The sequence below is a fragment of the Nomia melanderi genome, chromosome 4, assembly GCF_051020985.1.
Source record: "Nomia melanderi isolate GNS246 chromosome 4, iyNomMela1, whole genome shotgun sequence".
Classification (NCBI taxonomy): Eukaryota; Metazoa; Arthropoda; class Insecta; order Hymenoptera; family Halictidae; genus Nomia; species Nomia melanderi.
The window spans coordinates 5,582,608-5,603,157 of record NC_135002.1 but is presented as its reverse complement, the minus strand read 5'-3'; the positions used below and the strand labels follow the sequence as shown (position 1 = coordinate 5,603,157).

Sequence of the window (20,550 nt, the reverse complement as noted above, 5' to 3'; positions counted from 1 at the left end):
AATAATGGAATTAACACAAAAACTACTAGACGGATCAAAATTCCCTATACCTGATGTCTCCTTTACGCAATTACTAAAAAGATAACAGATGTTTCTCTCAGAAATTGTCAAAGAAATTGATTTATCGATACGCGGACTGAATTGTAAATCAATTAAAGTCTCAATGGATGAATTCTTGGAGTTCCTATACAGGAATTCCGAAATGTCGATTCAACTACTCGGTAGTTTTAGCGTCGAGAAAGTCAGATCTTTCACGCTCTTTCGTAACCAAAGCTATACTCTACGCTATAACTACAAAGTTCAAAATTCACAATTAAGCATTACTTATTACGTTACATTCACGGTACTTCCCGCGAGTAATTCAAACGATAAAAGCACAACTTGAAACGCGTTTCTCTCGAAAATTTATTTCCGCGAGCACGTTAGCCCCGTTTCACCGGGGCACGTCACACATTTTCCGCCTCGGAATGGAGGTCCGGTTGTCGAGCATCCCTCGAGCGAAATAAAAAAGGAGGAGGACAGAAAAGGACCGAGAAGAAAAAGGAAAAAAGTACATCTCGATACCGGTAAGTGTCGAGATCAACGGCCCGATAAAGACGCTGGCCTTTATTCGCACGGCCCCGTTATCATCGCGGCGTATCTGCGCGCGTCTGCAATTCCGGGACGATCGAGGCACGCCGTCCCCCTTTCGTCCCCCCCGTCCTCCACCCTTCTGGGCTTCGTCCTCGCCCCCGCCATACGGAATCGACCTTTCCGCCCCGTCTTTTGTAGGGACCCGCTGGCGGACGTTGAAACAAATTGTCCGTCCTGACGACCGAGAAAAGGGATTTCCCCTTTGTATCTCGCGGCATAAACCGCGGGGGTTGTCCGCTATCGCGCCCCCGGGACGCGTACACCGCGGGGGACGGGCGAGGGTTTGTTGAAACGCTTGATGGAACGCGAACGACGACCTCTGTACTCGGTTCAATTTCGTAGCATTATGCATCAGTGAGTGATATTAATTGTAATGAGCAAATATTATAACGAAACATGATGAGTAGATATTAACCCTTTGAACTCTGTAGGCTCCAATATTGCACCAGTTATAATATTAAACATTTCAATGAATCTTAAAGAAACCACCCTAAAATTATTCAATTTTCCACACATCCAAACGTTCTACTAAGAAGGAAAATAAAAGATCAAAGAAATGTTACAGCATTTCTCATTTTCGCTAGGAATACTATAAAAATTAGTTGCAGTTGCTTATAGGTTACAAAACAACCTGGAATGCTAATGGTTAACACTGTCAATTCGACGGATATTGAATTTTTTAAACGTAATCTAGTAACATTTTTAGTTGATTATGATCCATGCAATTATGCGAATACGCATTGTAACATTCTAGTTTTGAAGCTACAACTTCCGCGATCTATATAGACGAACACGTAGCTTTCTAGGGGCGATAGAATAAACTGCAGAATAAACGTCTATACATCTAGTATTAATATAAAATATAGTTTCTTTTCTTAAGATCATAGTCGTTGAAGCTTCAAAGTCACGGACGCTTCGTTGGACGTTCAGTTGAGTGACCACGATATTTAAAAAAAGGATTCTCTTTACATCTCGCAGAGCAAACCGCGGCAACTGCGAAGGATGCGCAGCGGCGCGATTAAAAGCTTGATAAAAAAGCGGTCGACTGTTGTACCCTTCTAGCGGAAAGTTTCCGCAGCGGAAGCGTTCGTTCGCTGATACCGCGTGACGGATAGCTTCTTTTCGAAACCGATTTTTGCCGGTCGCCGTCGATACCGGTGTCAACGTTGCCTGTATCGATCGACGATTCGACGTTCGCCGACGAATTTAGCTTATCGAACAAGTGCTGTCGCAGTATCTACGATCAACGACAGAAAAAACAAATTGGATCGCCGGTGCAAGACAAGAGAGTCAACAGGAATATTAATAACCTCCTTATCTCGATTTCGATTCTCCTCGGTTCCGCGAGAGTATGAAACGCTGTAGGAAACTTCGACCCTTGCACCGCCGACGTCGTCCTTGGCACGTTCGTTCGTTTTGCTCCTATTTGTTTTCATTGCAAAAAAAAACAGCTTGTTTTTCTAAACAACGCGCCGCTTACAGGCTCTGGTCGTGCATCCAGCCTTCAATTTTCCTATTGATTCGTAGAGATTGGTTCGAGTGCAATGCTCAGCGGCCACGCGAGAATCGACTTTCCAACGGGACTTCGCCCGTAGCCCGTGAAACGTGGCCGGCGCTCGCCACGCCGCGCCGGTGGGGGGAAAAAAGTAATTTCCGGGGGGCAGTGTCTGACACACGAATCCACCGCGAGCGTATAAAGAAAGCGGTCGTCAATAATGAAACGGTGGCAGACGCTGGTGCGGCGACGAGGAGCGAAAAGGTCGTGGCACGGTGCAATATTCATAAGCGTTCTAGGCCAGGTCAGAAATTGGACGACGGCGACGAAGAAGCAAAGCGGAGCGAACGGGCGGAAAGTTCTTTGGATCGCGCCACCGGATCTCGTTTTCGTTTCGAAAGTCTTTGAATCCGCGACTCGCGACGGGAACCATGGAAAATTGTATTCGAAGCATTGTTAACGCTGCTGTCTCGGCTTGTCTGTATGTTTGACGCGCTATTGACAGGAGACATCTTCGCTGATAACGATTTTATCGTGTTTTCCTTCGGCTTGGTAGGTGTCTGTAGTCAGAGGATTGTTGGAAGATGAAGTAAATACTTTAGAATCTCGCGCAAATTGAAATTTAGAGTTATTAACCATGGTTTTCTTGGATTTTTCTAATAGTCTTGGCTAACTTTGGCTTCTAGCTACCTGCAAACTTGCCTTAACGCAGGCCGTAATGTGTCTCATTCAGGTTCCCGGTGCACTGACTCTAATAGTTCCACTGAATTGAAGATCACCAAGGGAGTCTTACTATAAATCCAACAGTATCATCACTTCCCTAGCGACCAAACGTATCTTCCAAGCGTTCTGTTACGCAAAAATGAATTTACTTGCATCCGACTCTGAATCCAGTCTCCAGATCTCCGCTAGACTCAACATAATCCACATTCCACCTCTGCCTCGCTGAAACCTCATTCCCAAGTTAACCCTCTACACTCAGCAGGTGATTCTCAGTCGCTCGATTCGATACAGCAAAGTTCCAAAGTCTTATATAAAATATCAATCTTCATACACCGCATCGATACGTAACATATTCAAAGAAAACCCCTTTCTTAATTTATACATCCACTTCTAACTTCCAACGAATTCCATCTACATCTCGAAAAACGTCGAACAATCCTAATAAGGCGCACCCTCCCGTCAGGGCTCGGGAAACCGTAACAATTCGAGTTTACGGTGAGTTAACGTCGTTAAGGTATTCAACAATTCAAAGAGAATGGAAGGACAGGCTGAAGGATGAAAATTGAATAGCAACTTCAGAAATGGCCCGAGGATACCGTAGGGAGCTGTGACGTTGCCCGGAGGACGCGGGGAAGGGGCGGCGGCTGTAACGAGCCCTCGCGGCCTTATTATGCCGCCAGGTTCTCCGTAGATCCTTATCTAACCGGGTTAATCTATCCTTTCCTATCCCGCGCGATTTACTCGCGTCCCCTCCCCCGTTCCCCGTCAGCCCGGCCACCATTTTCTAGGGCTTTGTGTCAGCCGACACGGCCCCGCGAAACTGTTTATACTATTCTGAGTGGCGCATCGCGTGACGGGAGCATCGGCTGGCTCTATCCCGTGAGCCTGGCCGCGCACACACGCGCCGCTAGATCGCCGTTCCGCCGGATTAACCGACCACCGGTGGCCGGTGGTAATTTTCAGCGGCGCCGCGGGGGTCACCGGTGGCCGGCAACGCTGGGATTAATCCCGCCGCACCGCCCGAGACTCAATTTCCCCGTTATATTTGGAAACTTTTACGCGCTGTTAGCGTTCCAACGGTGATTGTGAAGCTTTCCGGAAGAGAGGCCCACGGGTGCACGGACCTTTTTCCTCGTTGTTTTCTTTTTTAGGGAGTTTCAGCGTATTTCAGTCTCGCGTCGCGCGGGGCCGATCGGATGCGAATCTTACGTTAACGGTGACGGGGACTTTGGGTGCTGGTTATATTCTTGCGGGAGTAGTATAGGCGATTGTTCACTTAATAGGGAGACAATCCGCGAGGTGAGCGATAAGAAGGAATTATATGTTCGTTTTGCGTTAGAGAAGCTATGGATGCAGTTTTCCACTGCGAACACCGGCCATTTGATTGGATGCGGTGCGTTTAGTAAATTCTGATTGAATTCGGATTTGATTCGATCTGAACGTTGACTGGACGCAAGAGGGATTAAACTTGATTGATTGGTCGGTTAATTTACCGCGAAAAAATACCGTACATAGACAACGAGCGAAGGGAATTTAAAGAAGTGGCCTAGCAGGATACTTAACGTGTTCATTGCAAATATTACAGCAATAAAAGTGATAAATATAGTAAAATGATTTTTGCCATATAGACGGCATTTGACCCAGTAAGTAAAAGTGCCGTGCTTATATGGCGGCATTGCTCTGTTATGGTTTAATGTAGACGTAGGTGAAAATAGGAGCTAATTGAGGCTATCTTTGGCTCTAGAGCGAACCGAGTCTAAGACTATAATAGATTTCGGTTGAATTTCAATTTGTACCTAATGAAGTTTAAATATAATTCGAATGTAATCGAATTTAACAAGTTGAATGCCAAGGGGTCACCGGTAACCTTAAACAAATCGAATTACTATAATTCATTCGATTAAACGATGATTATTTGAAAACTTTTCTGTTATAAGTAGTACAACTTAACGCACCGAGATTCAACAATTCGAACCTGTAATAATAACAACGTAATTCAATGGCATAAGTTGATGTTACATTATTTTCTATATTTGTCTTGGCAAAATCGCGTGGCAGTCAACATGTTAAACAGCACCTAACGGAATTACCTTCCTTAAAACCTTTAAACCGAGTGAATTCCCAACGAATTCGCCTTAATAGAACGTTTCCATGCTTCTTTGATTTAAGCGGCTTCGAGTCGAGCTGCATAAACGACAGAAAAGAGTCTTAAACGCTGGAGTTTCCAAGGGGCGAAAGGGGGCAGGGAAAATAAGTAACGCGGCCAGGTACGCGGTCAGGCCTAATAGAACAGGAAGACGCGTAATCGGCCCCGCGGCAAGTGGAGCACGCCGATTATGGCCGACCGGCACCGTCAGGACTTTCCTCCATTTGTTCTAGCAACGCTCGTTACGCTCATTATGTCAGCTTTCGGGCCAGATCCTTATCTAATCGGGTCAATCTCGACCTGGTCAGGTTTTTCCCGCAGGCCCCCTGCCGCCTGATTTTTTATGCATGACTTATATACACGTCACGTGACTTCCTCGAGCTAAGAACTCCGTGCACATCCGCCTTGGATGTCGGCCGACATTTCGCTCTTAATTCTTAAACTCACTGTTATTTTTCATATTTAACACTCAAAGCAAATCGGTCGGCCGATTCCTGATTTCCTGTTTTTGCAATGATTAAAAAGGTAATTAAAGACATTGATTCAGCAATACACAAACTGAATTATGAATTAAAGTCTCTGCACTCGTGAAGATTCTACAGAAGAATTTGGCAAAGCCAGTTTAACTGCTCGATAGGTTTAGCGTTAAAAATTCTATTCTTAACAGGTTAAGCGCCACGGCAGTCGCCAATGATTCACGCTTCTTATTCACTTGAAGACAATCGTAACGTGCAAGGTAACCGATGTCGAATGGAAACGTTTAATAAGGTAATTAAGCTGATAATACTCTAATGCAAGGATAGTAACGCCAAATAACGAATAATCGTCCCTGCTTTTCTTTGCTACAAAGGAGTAACTCTACAGAGAAACGGTCCAGATTTCCGTGGCGCTTAACGCGTTGATATCAGTCATTGAAAATTTTCGTTATATAATTATCTTGATCTCTTGAAGCCTCCGTTGCATTCAATTACTAATCGCGTTCCTAAGTTTTCCATTATAGGAGGAAAAATAGAAAAGTAGCAAAAAGACAAGTACCACTCTCCTCCTTCCTCTAAAATATTCCGTCGAATATTTTTTCCATCGTAAAGAATAAATCAACAGTTCACTGTCCTCGGGACGAGAAAACGGTATCGAAGGTTGTCCATCCGGATGCTACGAACTCGATAATCGAAAGACGAAGGGGAATCGGGAACGTCGAAGGAACGAAACGAACCCGGCGCCCGCGAACGATTTTTCCTTTGCACCGGAGCTGCATTGCGGCTGCAGCAGTTCCCGACGCATTGCCACCGTGCACTCGCGTCGACGGGCTGCGTCGAACCCGACGGGTCTGGTTTTCGCCCCGTGGTGTGTCCGAGCGGGCCGAGTTTCGCCTCTCCCGTTCTCGCATACAAATTGGACCCGTGGAAATTCCTACGACTCTATGAATTTATTATCGGCCCCGATAACTTCGCTCCTCTGCCGGGGAACCACGCGCGAACTGTGGATGAAATAGGGGGGGTGGGGGGTGGCAGTTCTGTTTTTTAATGGGAAACGCGACGGGGGAACCTGATCGAATGATCCAGGATTGCCAGGATCGGGAGAGTGGCTTGTTTAAACTCGAATTGGAGACTTTTCCACGCGATTTTTTTTTTTTTGTCCCAGAGATTGATGCTCGACAGGTTCGATCGGTGGACTGAGATTTATTTATCGTGCAGGTGAAAACTGCCCGTTGAGAATCTGTACAGATGAATTTAAGTGAATCAAGTTGCTGGATGCCGAGGAAAAATAGGGTGGCCGATTGTATTGTAGTTTTTTGTATTTCAGTGTTTCCCGAGGAATTAATCCGTGAAATATGTATCGAGTAGTTTTCGGAGGTTATTCGTAGCGTGAGATGTTTATTATAGGGTTTCGTTGATGTCACCGGGAATGAGATGTTCGCGGTTCGCTGCTCGAAATCAAAATCCGCAACGCGGTTGTCGGATTGCTTATTGGACGGAATTCTGGCATAATTTAATGTCTAATTAGCATGTTATGGTCCTATGACCCATATATGGACTCCGACAATGGCTGTGTAAAATTTTAGTGAGTCACGGGCGGTTAAGTATAACCGACGCACTGTATAATTAATCTGCGAGCTGCATTTGAACCGTGTTTCGTTAGCTTGCTTGATTATTTAGATTTTCATCCATTCTCGTTTCTTCCTTCGTCGCGAAAGTATTTAATAGCTGCTACGAGAACAGACTTTAACCATTAAAAATAATCTTGTCGTTATTATTTAATCTGCAAAGCTTCAATGCATGTCTTTCTTCTATGAAAATCGAATATATGCAAGAAACATTCCTACCAGGTACTCATTAAAACCGGTCGTTTTAATGTGTCTTTGTTCATATCAATTATACACTTGTACGTATCAAAACCACACAGAAACTATAAAACATCTCGTCATCGGTTCGTCACATCTCAAGAATGAAACGAAACACTGACAGAAGATAATTCGTTCGCTGTCATAAATCTTGATCATTGACCCACGGGCCTATAATTGATCTCTCAACAACTATTTTCACATTAATAATTCACTGGAAAGAAGGAAAATTCTAGACACATTCCATACCCACGTTTGCTCTAAACTGCAATAATTCATAACAGAAGAATAACTCATTCGACTTCAAAAGAATCGAGTAGTATTTATACTTACCAAATTCTGTTTCAAACCTTCACCATGAGTTTAACACGTTAATTATTTCGATTCCAGTATCTTCGGCACATCCGAGGGAAAGTGTAGATTCCGCCGATCGGAAAGTGGAATACATTTGTCGCGCGTGTTGACGATGGGCGTCGCGAGCGCCGGCCCCGAAGAGCTTTCCGGTTCTCGAAAGCTCTCCGCGGGGAAAGACGAAGAGACCGGCAACGCTCGGGCTCCTTTGAGCCTGACGATTAACACTCGACTTATCCGAGCCGGAGCGAGTCGAGTCGAGTCGAGTCGAGCCGAGCGGAGTCGCGGCTTCGTTCCAACAGCTTTTCAATCTGTAAGAGCGGCTCGAGCTTTCCGCGAGACCCTTTGACGTCGCGGAGCCGACCGCGATTGCGAGACCGCGGGCCTCCTTAATTCGGACGAGAGCCATCGATATTGCCTCCGGACTCCCCGCTCTTCGAACTCCGAGAAACGAGTCGCTCGTTTTTCTTTTCGCAACGATCCTTCAGCGGAGTATCAACGAGGCGACATGCTCGATTTCCTTCTTTTTCGACACTCGGTATACTCCCTTTTGACCCAGATTTTGTAACTTTTGTAATTACATTTCCGTGATTTTTGCTGTTTCAGTTAGATGTAAGGTTGCTTTAGATGCTGAGGAGTTATGGGTTAGGTGACAGGGGTTGCTTAGCTAGTATAGATCTGTTGGGAAAGTTTGGCTAATTTGAGCGAATCGGTTATTGAAATCTAATCTTCACTGAAATGTACTGTCTGAAATTAGAATGTTCGGGCCTAGCAGTGAAGCATATTTTCCGAACCTGACTGTCGAGTTTAATACTGGGGAGCTTACGAGATGTTAGAACTTAGACTTGAGAAGAAACTTAGCGAGCCTAGATCTAATGCATAGGACCCAACGCTTGAAATTTAACAGTTGAAGGAAGAACCAGCACCAAATCTAGAAATCTTGGAGCAAATGACTGACAATTGAAGTATAAACTAGCGTAGAATCTAGAAAAGCTGGATCTAACATTCAACATCTGTCACCTCGCGCGAAGAATTTGCCACAGATGTAAATTAATCACAAGAAGAAAAAGAATTGTTCAGATTATATTCGTTGAACTCGACAACCTTTCGCGTTAGACGAGATAAGCTCAAGGCTAGAACTGTAATGACGGCGCAACCTGGAAGTAGGTGATTCCTGAAGCGGAAATAAATCAAAAGTTCATAGAGAAAGACGATTTTCGTGAGTTGAATTATGACACGACTATCTTCGATGATTCTCGAGGTCACGGGGCAAGGGGGAGGGGGGAGAGAAGAATCGTAAAAGTCGGAAGAAGCTAACGACGAAGGTGGTCGGCTGAGAAAATAGGTCTCGGTGTCTGACTCCGGCTGGCACCCGGTTCCATTGCCAGCTTTCGGCTCGCGTGAACTTTTCGTGTTCCGCTCGAAATTTCCGACGTGAAACGACGTCCCCGGCTCCCCGGTACGCACCCCTATTTCTTTATGATTCATTGGACACCTCAGGGACCGAAATTCCTTGGAAAGTGGTCGTAGCTTGGAATTATTCTACAAGCACACCTTCGATATTACATTTCTCCGTGTAGTATGAAAAAGAATACTAAAAGAATATATTTCACATTATGTTCACAGAACGAGTCGATCTAATAAATATTGAATTTATCAAATATGGAAATAACATTGAATGTTATAGATATTATTTCGTAAATATTCGCGCCGATTTCGATTGACGCAATTACACTCGATTGATGCAATTAACTTACGAAGATCTAAACGACGGAACAGTAATTTTTCTAGAAACAGTAGAATAAACTATACAATAAATGTTTTGTGATTATAATAGTTTAATTGAAGAAGGAATTTAATTAAGATCAACACCAGATTTACAAAGAAGTCCTTTTGGATCAGAGATTTACTAGATACTTTCATTCGTAGAGCTATAATTCTCTCATAGGGGCTTAACAATGAACCCAACCGAAATTTCAATAGAACTTGCTTAGAATTTTCGTTGTTCCGTGCGAAATAGTAGCAAAGCGACTGACCCTCCAGAGCAATCTGCACGAGGAATCGCTTATGCAGCGAGTTTCAAACGGAACGTTGTCGACGAAATTCATTTTCCATGGACTAGAGTACAAGGGGAGCCTCGAACTTTTTTGAGGTAATCGATCCCTATCATTCGCTACTTACCTAGATGGATATTCTCCCTGCCCGTAGTAGCATACAACCGTAAACAGCTTGCACGTAGACGGGACGAGAAGATGTCCGCGTTCGAGGGTCTCTTCTCGCCTTCGGCCCGGCCTTAGAATAGGGAGCTCGAGATTAGCGGGCGCGGAGCATCAATCGATATCTCGCGGAAGTCGGTAAATAACATTGGGTCAAGTATCCGGCGATGCACGGGGGAGGCTTTCCACTACGCGAGGCCACAATCTCCTGCACCCGAAACGATCCGCGTTACTCCTCTCGTTTCACCGATTGCCAACGAATCGCGTGACACGCGTAACCCAACGAACCTCTAAGAAACATCGAAAACTCGAGCTAACCAATCGAACCGTACGAACGAATGAAAGAAATAATTTCACGTTCGAACGCAGAATTACTTCAAAGAGAAAGGGAATTACTCGAAAGAAATAACTTCGTGCTTGAATCGTAGAATTACTTCAAAGAGAAAGTCTTCAAATATTCCTCTTTCCCCGCGTATTATGCATTAACCGCAACGACGGGGAATCTTATTCAACGAAATACGACGCGGAAAGGGTGAGATTACCCTAAAAAATTCTTTACCCTTTCCAAGTACAATTCCGTTAACCCAGCGAGATTGAACATAACTCGGTTACGTGAAAATACTGTCGAAAACAAGCCCCAGAATTCCCCTCGAACCGGCGCAAACGAGGTTTCGTCCCAGCGAAAAGTGACTTTCGGAAGATGAAAAATCAACCGCGTTACTCCCGTGCAATTTCAATAACGGCGCGGCATACATCGAAACTGGGAACGCCACGGAGCCCCGATCGAGCCTTGACTGTTCTCTTTGCGTCATTTGCATGGGCGAGCTCGCCGCAGCCGTCGGCACGCATCGGGTCGCATTGGAATCGCAAATGAGAGAAGAATTCAAAAGGAAACACGGGAAAGGAGCGCGCGGGATGCCTCGATAATTCGCGTCTGTCGGCGAGGAGGAGCGAAGGAAGCCAGCCAACCGGCGGCGGGCGAAAAAATAACAGGAAAATATTGAAACTCGATTCCGGCGGAACGAGGCGCAACAAATATAGAGGTTTTATCTCCCTGTGTCTGGAGGTTTCTCGGGGAGCAACGGGGTCACCGGGTTTTCCCCGGTAGCGATCCCGAAGCTATTCCCAGCGTCGAGGCGCTGTATCCGATCCGATTCTTTCGAAAATGGAGTCGGCGGGCGAACGAGGAGGGCAACCTTCGGCTACGGAGCCCCGGGCCGTGTCTCCCCGCGGCTGGATTTACGAGCCACCGTCGACGGGGTAGCAGCGACGTCGGCGCGCAAATATTTAGTCTCCGTTCAAGGTACGCTCGGTCCACAGCCAGCACTCGATGCGTTCAACCCCCCTCGGCTCGCCATTAATTCACCCTCTAGGCTGGCATCGCTTTATCGTTTGTCCAACTGATGAAAGAGAACGCTTCCGACTGCGCAATTCGCGGCGTTGCGAATGGCCTACTTTTTTAAAGATGTAATAAATGTCATTGACCGATGAAATATAAAATTTATTTATGAACATTGATATGATTATGTGAGAAGGACGGTTAACATCTCTGAAGATGCAGTATACGACTGATAAGGAGCGAGATGAACATCTGTTTTTGAAACATGTGTGTTTGTAATTATGTTATTGAAATACACATCCGGAATTATTTTGTATATTTGTATTATTTGTAGTTCTTTCTATATACAATTTTCGTGAACTTATTTGACATCCTATGGAACTGTGAAATATGTGTGTTTATTATTAGATTTAAATAGAGGAATGAGGAATTGTCACTCGATTAGAGAATAGAAGAGAATGAGGGTTGTAATGGAGTCTCATTGACATTCTTCATTTGCTTGCAGCTGCTTGTAGTCGTTGGACGACCACTGTATTAATCGCTTAAAATGAAATTTAAGAGTTTCATGGTATCCTATTATCTGGTGATTCGTGGATCTGGTTAAATAGACGGCGGGACGATAGAAATTTAAATAGACAGAACGAGAATTACACAGGACCTCGAATCCGCGCGAGTGAATAGCGCGGTGTACCGTCTCCCCCGGCTGCGCGTAATTCCCTCGGGTCGAAATAATTTATTTACGCGCCGCGACAAACTTGAGGCCCGCTGTTACCGCGAAGCAAACACTCTCCCGGCGAGACGATCCGCGTTCCGCGTATACCGGCGCGCTGTGTACCGCTTCGTGCTCGAGCGAGTCGCCGATTAGCTGTGTCTTTGTTACGGGCACACATTGTACAAATTTCAAACGCTATTAAACAATTTTAAATTGTACCGGGTTGATGGAGCTTGAATAAGACACCGGCACGCTAGGATTACATCGCCGGAGAACAGTTTGTTGTAACAATACGAGAAAATACAAATTTCCCTTTTGTCCACGTTGCTTATTATTGCGGAGAATAGAAACTGATACTCGTCTAATTAGATTTCCGCTGGATTCCAGGGAATTACTTCTACTCGTTAGAATAGAAACTGATATTTGTATAATCAGATTTCGGCTAGATTGCAAGAAATTACTTCTAGTTACTACTAAAGTTAATCCTACAATAAATTCTATTTAACACTAAAAGATTTCATTCAGATGTTATATCAGGTAAATCTACGCGCCGTGCCAACTTTCGATTGAATTACGAATTCCGATGAACACCGACGGTAGTATCTGTAACAAATCAACGGAGCGTCAAACTCAGAAGCATATGTTCTTCAATTATCTAGTAACTGATAGTTTATCTGACGTTCTCCAGTTCCGCTCGATCACCTAAACTCTTTCATGCAACGGCAGTTTGCGTTGCATAGGGGAAGGATGAAATCGCGATTCTCGGCTCGCGAGGAATGCGGGGCGGGTGACAGGATCGTCAGGCGGGTCCAGGTGTCGAGGGAAACTCGATACTCGCATCGGCGAGGAACGCAGACACCCCGCCTCGTTATTATTTTAATAGATGCCAGAGAGGAAGAAGCTCGAGCCGCGACAGTAACGAGCCGCGAAACAGTGTCGCGCGGTTTAAGAACGAGGATAGAGGGCCAGAAAGAGAGGGAGAAAAGGAGCGCGAGCGGGAGAGACCTTTCGTTTTAACGACTTCCTAAAGACAGGCCTTTCGGACCTGGCTGCAGGTTAGGTTGATATTCTGCGGCCAGGTCCCGGTAACCGGGTCAAGGATCCTCTCGACATCCTCCTGATCCTTCGATGTCCTCGCCGGGAATTTTTCATTCGAGCCTGCAGCCTGCGCCCCAGAGGGGGGAACGGTTGCTGCGTCCTCGAAGGACACTGCTCACTCTGAACCCTTTATTGCGTTCAACTATGGGGCATCGGGTTGAAGGATGAACACTGGTCAACTAGTTCTTAGCCCTTTGCAGTCGGAAGTATTTCGCTAGATATATTTAATATTTTCTAACTAGACAAAGACGACGCTTTTTTGAATGAACTTAAATAGAAATCACAAGTGAATTGAGAAACAAAGATTTCTATCCCAATATTTCACACACCGATGCATTATACACAGTTCAATATTAAATATCAAATTTTATAGTTTTACTGCATTAAATCAAGTGGTGACTGAGAGTCACCTCTCGAGTGCGAAGAGTTAACACGTTGCGTACCGGCTAATTTTCAGAAAACTGAATTACGCAGATGGCAATTTTCACTGAGGTCACATTATATCAGTATACATAGAAGAACTCAGATATCATATTGTTATGTACTATATTTTAAATAGATAATCAATTCGAATTCAATTTTATATTTTCTTCAATGCTCTGGTAATTAGCGAAGTTGCATAGCTAAGTGTCTTTATATAAAAACGATGTGTTAACACTGGAACTACTGAGAATTTAGCACTAAACTACCGAGAAGTTAAACTTGTTTTTCAGGATTCCTTTATAGAAACTCCAAGAGTGCGTCTATCGAGACTTTAATTGATTCACAATTTTCTCGTGTCGCTGAATCAATTCTTTCCAATAATTTCTTAGAGAAACGTCTGTTATTCTACGAACACCTATGCGAATCGAAGACCGCGACAGAATTACACGGGTCTTCCATTACACACCCTTATCAGCTATTGCACCGTTCCGTCGATCGCCACGAATTTCGAAAACTCTACCATTTAAGTAGAACACCGCGTGAACTGGTTAACCGCAGCTCTCGCAGCAGGCGCGAGCACAGTGCTCCGCGATATGGGGCTACCACTGCTACCACAATGGGCCGACCGCATCACCAACCGACTGGTTTAGCGGGGATCAGACACGCTGATCGCCTGAGGCTTGGCGGCGATCGGGATCGGAACCGCCATGACTTCTCCTAATCACCCATGGTGCCGTTCAGGGGATAATTTTCACACTTGTTTAAACTAGACTAAAAAAGACATCACACATTTAGGGTATCGCATCTAGATACTACATCTTCATTCCAAAGCTTACAATTTATGATCCAACCAATACTTCATCAAACTCAAACACTTTCCATCAACTGTATGTAGACGGTTCGCCCTTTTGCTTGTCGATACTCGGGGGCCTGATAGATAGTCCAGGCCCATTGACAAGTTTGTGACCAAGGGGACCACCGTGACTACTGAGGAGTTTTCCTTTTTGGAAAAGCAGTTGAGGAAGGGCAGTTAGTCGCCGTTCGTTAGAGCCACATCGCGTAATAAATATATTTAACCCGACTACGGACTTAGTTTTTATCTTAGCCCTACATATCAATACTCGACGCTAGAAATAAGCAGCAACAAAGTATCCACAGATTACCATACGAGTCCCGAGTGAAGGGGTTAACCAAACTCGTTCCAGTTCTCGTTGGAAAATTAGACGTTTCCAAATGATCCCCGAGAAGAAGCTGCAGTCGCGACAGCGTGATCGCCGCCGTGGATCGCACACTTGCACGTGTTCTCACGGGCGGACGGGTATGCGCGACGTTGAACCGCCTTTGTGCGCGCGCCAACCCATAAACTCGTTCACCTGTGTGCACCTATACATCCGTCTGCGGTTGTCCGTGTTGTATAGGTGTACGCCGCGCCTGGCCGCGCCGCGGCGCAGAGTTGCACCGTGCTACGAATGTGGCTTGTACTGCAGATACGTTGCGGTTCTGACCGCTACGGCTCTCTCGCCTATTACCCGCCGCTCGCCGGCCGAACGTGATACATTGTTCCTGCCAAATTCATGCAACGACCGAAAATTTACCCCCGGCCTGCTCGCGGCTTGGCAAAACAACGGAGGACCTGACCCGCGCCACCCGACCGTCCGATTACAACGACACGTGACTCGGGGCGCTGTACAGTGCGGCCAAATGGTCCTTTTCTAGAGGAAACTCGATAACCTAACCCTTTATACTCGAGAGGCGACAGTCGCCGTTTGGTTTCATACAGAAAAATTACGAAGTTTGATGTTCAATATTAAATTTCGTTTAACTTAATTATCCGCGAAACGTTAAAATAGTATAGTTCTATCCCTTAATTTCTATATTATTTGTAATAATATTCATTATAAAACATATCTTTGATATTTCATTAGAGAATGAGGAGTATATCTAGCGAAGTAATTTTCAAGTGCAAATGCTTCGGACGAAAGTTATAAGGTATAGAGCTGAACGTATGGAGGTTACATTTCTTGTTATATTGTGGAGATATGAAGATTCTTCAATGACAAAGGATACTTTGCGTTTCAATTCTAACGTTATAGAAATAGAGGAACCGACTAATAAAATGAGACAAAATGGGTTAAGGTGATATCGGATTTAATGGGTCGTTTGATAACATTAGCTCTTGTGCTGGTGGTGACTCTTGTTGAAAAGGAGAATACTTCAACTTCGGTTGGTAGCGTGGAATTGGTATTAGGAACTGTTGGGTGTAAATACTTCTTTATCAGAATTCATGGTGCAACCGCCGTTCAACCAGGAAACACAGGTAACTTGCAATTCTAATTGGGAATATCGTTAATCAATTAATAACGATACGATCCGTGCCAAATTGAATTGAACCGATGTCAGAATTTTTAGGCAGAGGTCGGTTTTATCGTTCGATTCGTATGATCACAGTTTCGCGCGTTATCAATTATGCATGTATGCATACGTGCATCGAATACGCTTCCCCGTGGAGCAACGCGAAATTCGTCCGTCGAGCTGTTCGAATGAATTCCGAAATTTCTATTCCCCGTTCCGGGCCGGCCTGTAAATAAACCGGCGCCCGTGCCATTTTCATCCGACAGGTGTCTATTTCCGGACGTCTACGGCAGCAACGAGGTAACTCGATTAAACGTGGCGATTTTTGGAAACGCGTGGCTGAAGTAACCTTTGTCATCCGTCTGCGGAAGAACCGGCTCAGTTATTTATAGAATCGGCCGTCGCGTTCGATTCCACGTCGGAACCATCCCCGAAAACCATCCCCTCGTGTGACATTCACCATCGTCGCGACGACTTTACTCGAGATCAGTCATCGACACACGCATTCTCCCACGGATAATACGAAGACATTTCGAAATTCGTCCACCGGTTTCGCTGACGTATTAAACTCATTTAATAAAATGAAAGACACCCAAGTTACACAAGACTTTCTATCAAACTATTATTTCCATTCCACAAAAATATTGCCCAATAACACGAGAGAATTAATACCACGCGTCAACCACAGCGCACCTAATTATCGAACACTAAAGCTCCATTAATATTATCATCACCAAATTCAGTTATAAATTTCCAGCGAAGCGTCGCGATCAACAAACTGTCCGCTACAAATCCGTCCGTTCCCCAAACGATTTCCGATCGCGCCTAAGAAACCAGAGTCACGCATCCGGCGCGCCCTTAAGAACGCATCAAGCGAAACCCGAGGAAACGACCGAAAAAATATCCGAAAACCCGTTGTATTCGAAGTCGATCCCGTTAAAACGTCCCGAAATCATCGACACACATTCCGGTGACACGAATTCCGTATAGCCGAACAATATTCCAGATACCAGCGGGCAGATAAGATTTTAAGAGCTCTTCCTCCGCGCGCCCCCTTGCCCCGGAATGCTTGTAGCTGATGGAGAAAAAACGTCGGAGGGTGAGGCAACGGCTCGCGAACGAGCTCGCGAACAAAGGGAAAATTTCAATCGGGGCCGAAAATATCGGTCGTCCCTCTCGGGAAGGCAGAATCGGTAGTTATGCGCGCGTCCGCTTGCATCGTGTTCGCGTGTACATGCTTACCTACGTACACGTACACACGGGGAACAAAGCGATACACCGGGCCTGCGTTGAATGGGCGGCTGATTTCCGCGAGGCAGCGAATTGAAAATTAATCCGGCCGGGGTTGTTTGTCGCCGGGTTTTATCGCGCTCGATTTTCTCATTACCCCCGTGTCCCGGTCTCGGCACCGAAATCCCGCTGACAAATTCATAGGCTGGCCCGTCGCGGGACGGCCGGCGACAGCGGGGGTGTGGGAAGTCGCATTCACGGGCGGAGAGCATATGACGGCACCGTTTTCGCGTTCCGCGGCTGCAAACCGGGGACCAGACCGTGGACGAGGCCAGACAACCGCGAGGACGGGGGATTAAAATAACGGGGAACGCTGGGACAACGCGCGCGCGGACTGCGTTTCGCTAATAAAAGCTTCTGGTGAATGCTGCGGAATCCGTTCCGCAGTGTTACCGTCTTTTTCCCTTTTCCTTTGTTTTTTCGGTTAAGATAATGAACGGTTCTGCGCCATTGTTTGGCAAGTTTCGGCCGGATCCATGCGGATTGCTGGACTGCGGATCTTGCGGATGTGGGTTTTTGGGGTAGTTGATGAAAGCTGAAGCCTTGAGTTTTTGGGGCTCGAGTTGATGTCGATTGGGATTCGTGAATGAGTTGAGTGGTGGGAGTAGTCGAGTAGTAAGAATTGATTGGTAATAGTAAATTGAGTAATATCTCCAGAATAATAGCGTATCGATACTATCTTCCTACTGAAGTTTACAAGATTCCCAATGATTCACTTTCAAAAGAATCCTAAAAACACGCGTATTCCACCCGGAAAAGTCACCATTTTACACGCCAATGCTTCTAAAGAAGGAACTGATCCACATACCAGGTCCCTAATCTTTACAATACCGTGCACACAAGAAACCTTCGAACCACGATCAAACACTTTGCTTCGCGCACACCTAAGCGCCGTCGCGAGGAGCCGAAATAAAATCGTCAGTAAACGGCGGCCGGACTTGCGTGTAATATTTTCGAGTTCGATGAGTCGATATGGATCACAGTCGAAATTCAGGGTGGATGGAATTCCGATGGGATTTCCGTGGATATCCCCGGAGGGGCGGCAAGAAGAGAAGAGAAGGGTAGAATCCAATAAAAGCGTCGGACTCTCGAAACCCTTGGCTCCGAAATTGAATATTTCGCCGTCGTTGCGGCCCCGATATCGAGCCAGGTCCGCGCGTCGCTGATTTCCGAACGCCGAAGCCGGAAGTCCGTGTTCCGGCCACTCCTTCTTCATCGATCTTCGGCCCCGGCCGTTCTTATCGACGACAAGAGGAGTCGCCGGGGGTTTTTCGACGCGGCTAATTCCTCCGACGTCGGTGACCACGGACGTCGACGAATATCCTGGCGGACAGCGGCGCAGGAAATTGCGAGACGGGAACCGAATCGACCGATCCGACTGTTTAACGTTGTTCTTAATCACTCGCCGGTTGACCGAGCTGATATCCGGCCATTACGATATTCGCTCTCTTATCCCGCGGATGACTGTTCCATTTTCTCCGACAGACTGACTTTCGTAATTCGCGCATTAAGGAAAGTTAGACGGAATCACAGTAGCTTATTCGGGGAACTAACAGGAAGTTTAAAGTACTCTCAACTGAGAATGCTCGTTGGTATTTATATCTGCCGGTATTTATGTCTGACTAACGTCGACGGTTCGGAAAATTGCTAATAAAGTGCTGAAGGAATTTCTTTACCTGAAGAATTTTTATGTTCCTATTATATTCGACTTCCTTCGTAACTCGCTATAGTTATACTAATTTCTTCCTACTGTTAACCCTTTCGGAAGCTTTTCACTAGAAACATTCGACATTTTCCGATGGGACGTAGACGACACTATTTGAAACGAACTAATGAGAAAACACGTGAATTAAGAAATAAAGCTGTTTTATATAAATATTTCACGCATTGATGCATTATAAGAAACTTAATATATTCGACAGTTTGTAATTTTGTTATATTAAATCAAATGGTGACCGAGGGTCACCGCTCGAGTGCAAAGGGTTGAATTATAATTGAAACCATCCCTTGCAATTCGCAGTACGCCACGACAGAGCGAACTTCCTTTTTGCCTTCGCGCGCAGCGTCTGTTCGGAATTATTTCTCATCGAGCGTCGCAGCGGCCCCGATTACTTCAATTATCGTCGTCACGCCGACGTTTCTCGGAGAAAAACCGAGACGACAGCGCTCGGTGTTCACGCGGCCCAGCAATTTCGACGCGCTAAAGATGCTTTCGCTTAAGAACCGTGTCGAGGTTCAGGACAACGGGGCGAAAAGATTTCCCAAGGGTGAGGGCGAGATTCATTTGCGGCCCGAGGACTTCGTTTCGCGGAAAAACAGGGAGGAAAGTCGGAGAAAGCTGCGCTGCTCCCGATGATCGCTGGATCTCGGGACAAAACACGACTCCGACCCGTTATTCACACTCGATGCGGCGCGAAATCGACGATAGCGGTTTGTTTTCGTGATTTTCTTATCTGTTGCGGGACTTTCTTCGGCCAGATAAGAATTTTGAAAAATATGCGTTCACGAAAGGTGTCCTATAACCCGTGAAAATTTTCACGGATTCGCTGCCAGGGGAATCTGGAGCGATTCATGCGTCGAATAATCTTTCGTGGCAAAGAGAAACATAAACGAAGAGAGGATAAGTAGAAATAAATTGAAAATTGATTGTTTATCGCAATTCTCATGTTAACTATTAAACATTTCCATTGGAATTTGATTTGAATCTCCAGCCGAACCTTTTAGTAGGATGGAACTGATAATTCGATCATTCCTTTGTTGTGCATATTATACTGATTCCTACGTGTTACGGGACACACTGTATGCACACTACGGGTATCGATCGATCCGTTATCTCCGCGAGATTTTATCGCAGATCTATGTATTTTTCCTTGTTACACAAGTCTTTGTTTGTCGTAGATCTTGTACTCAGATATCGACTTCGGTGATTATTCAGATTCCTCTGGCATTGTTATATTTATTAAATCTGTCGCCTGAACATGCGATACGTGTTTGACAAGTTGTTTAATGCAAACAATATCCCTCGATCAGACAATATCTGTATCTCCTCGAGAACACCTGTCAGCTACATTTCATTTCACTATTACATCACTCGTTTCTCTCATACTCCACATTCCTTTATAAAATCATTTCGAGTCACCAGACATCAATATTCCCCAAAACCAGATACCGAAAAGTCTATTCCCTCAAAAGCTCCAAAACCTAGAAATCACACCGAAAGAATCCTACTCCAATTTCGCGCTCCACGTAAAAATTCCATCGGATAAAATATATATAAAATCTTTCGAGACGTTCGAACGTTTCGAAATCAAAGTCGATTCGACATCATTGGCGGAAGCTAAATGATCAATGAGAGAGCCCGCAAGTTCGCGTTCTTTCGTGATACAGCGAAAAAACGGGCGAAACAGGGTGAAAAATAGTTGACTCGCGAA

General features: G+C 45.4%; 1 protein-coding gene across 2 annotated transcripts in view; it reads left to right on the top strand.

Moving 5' to 3' along the window:
* LOC116435127 (acetylcholinesterase) overlaps positions 1 to 20,550 on the top strand; it is a 102,908-nt gene that overhangs the window by 25,227 nt on the left and 57,131 nt on the right. The window lies entirely within an intron of this gene.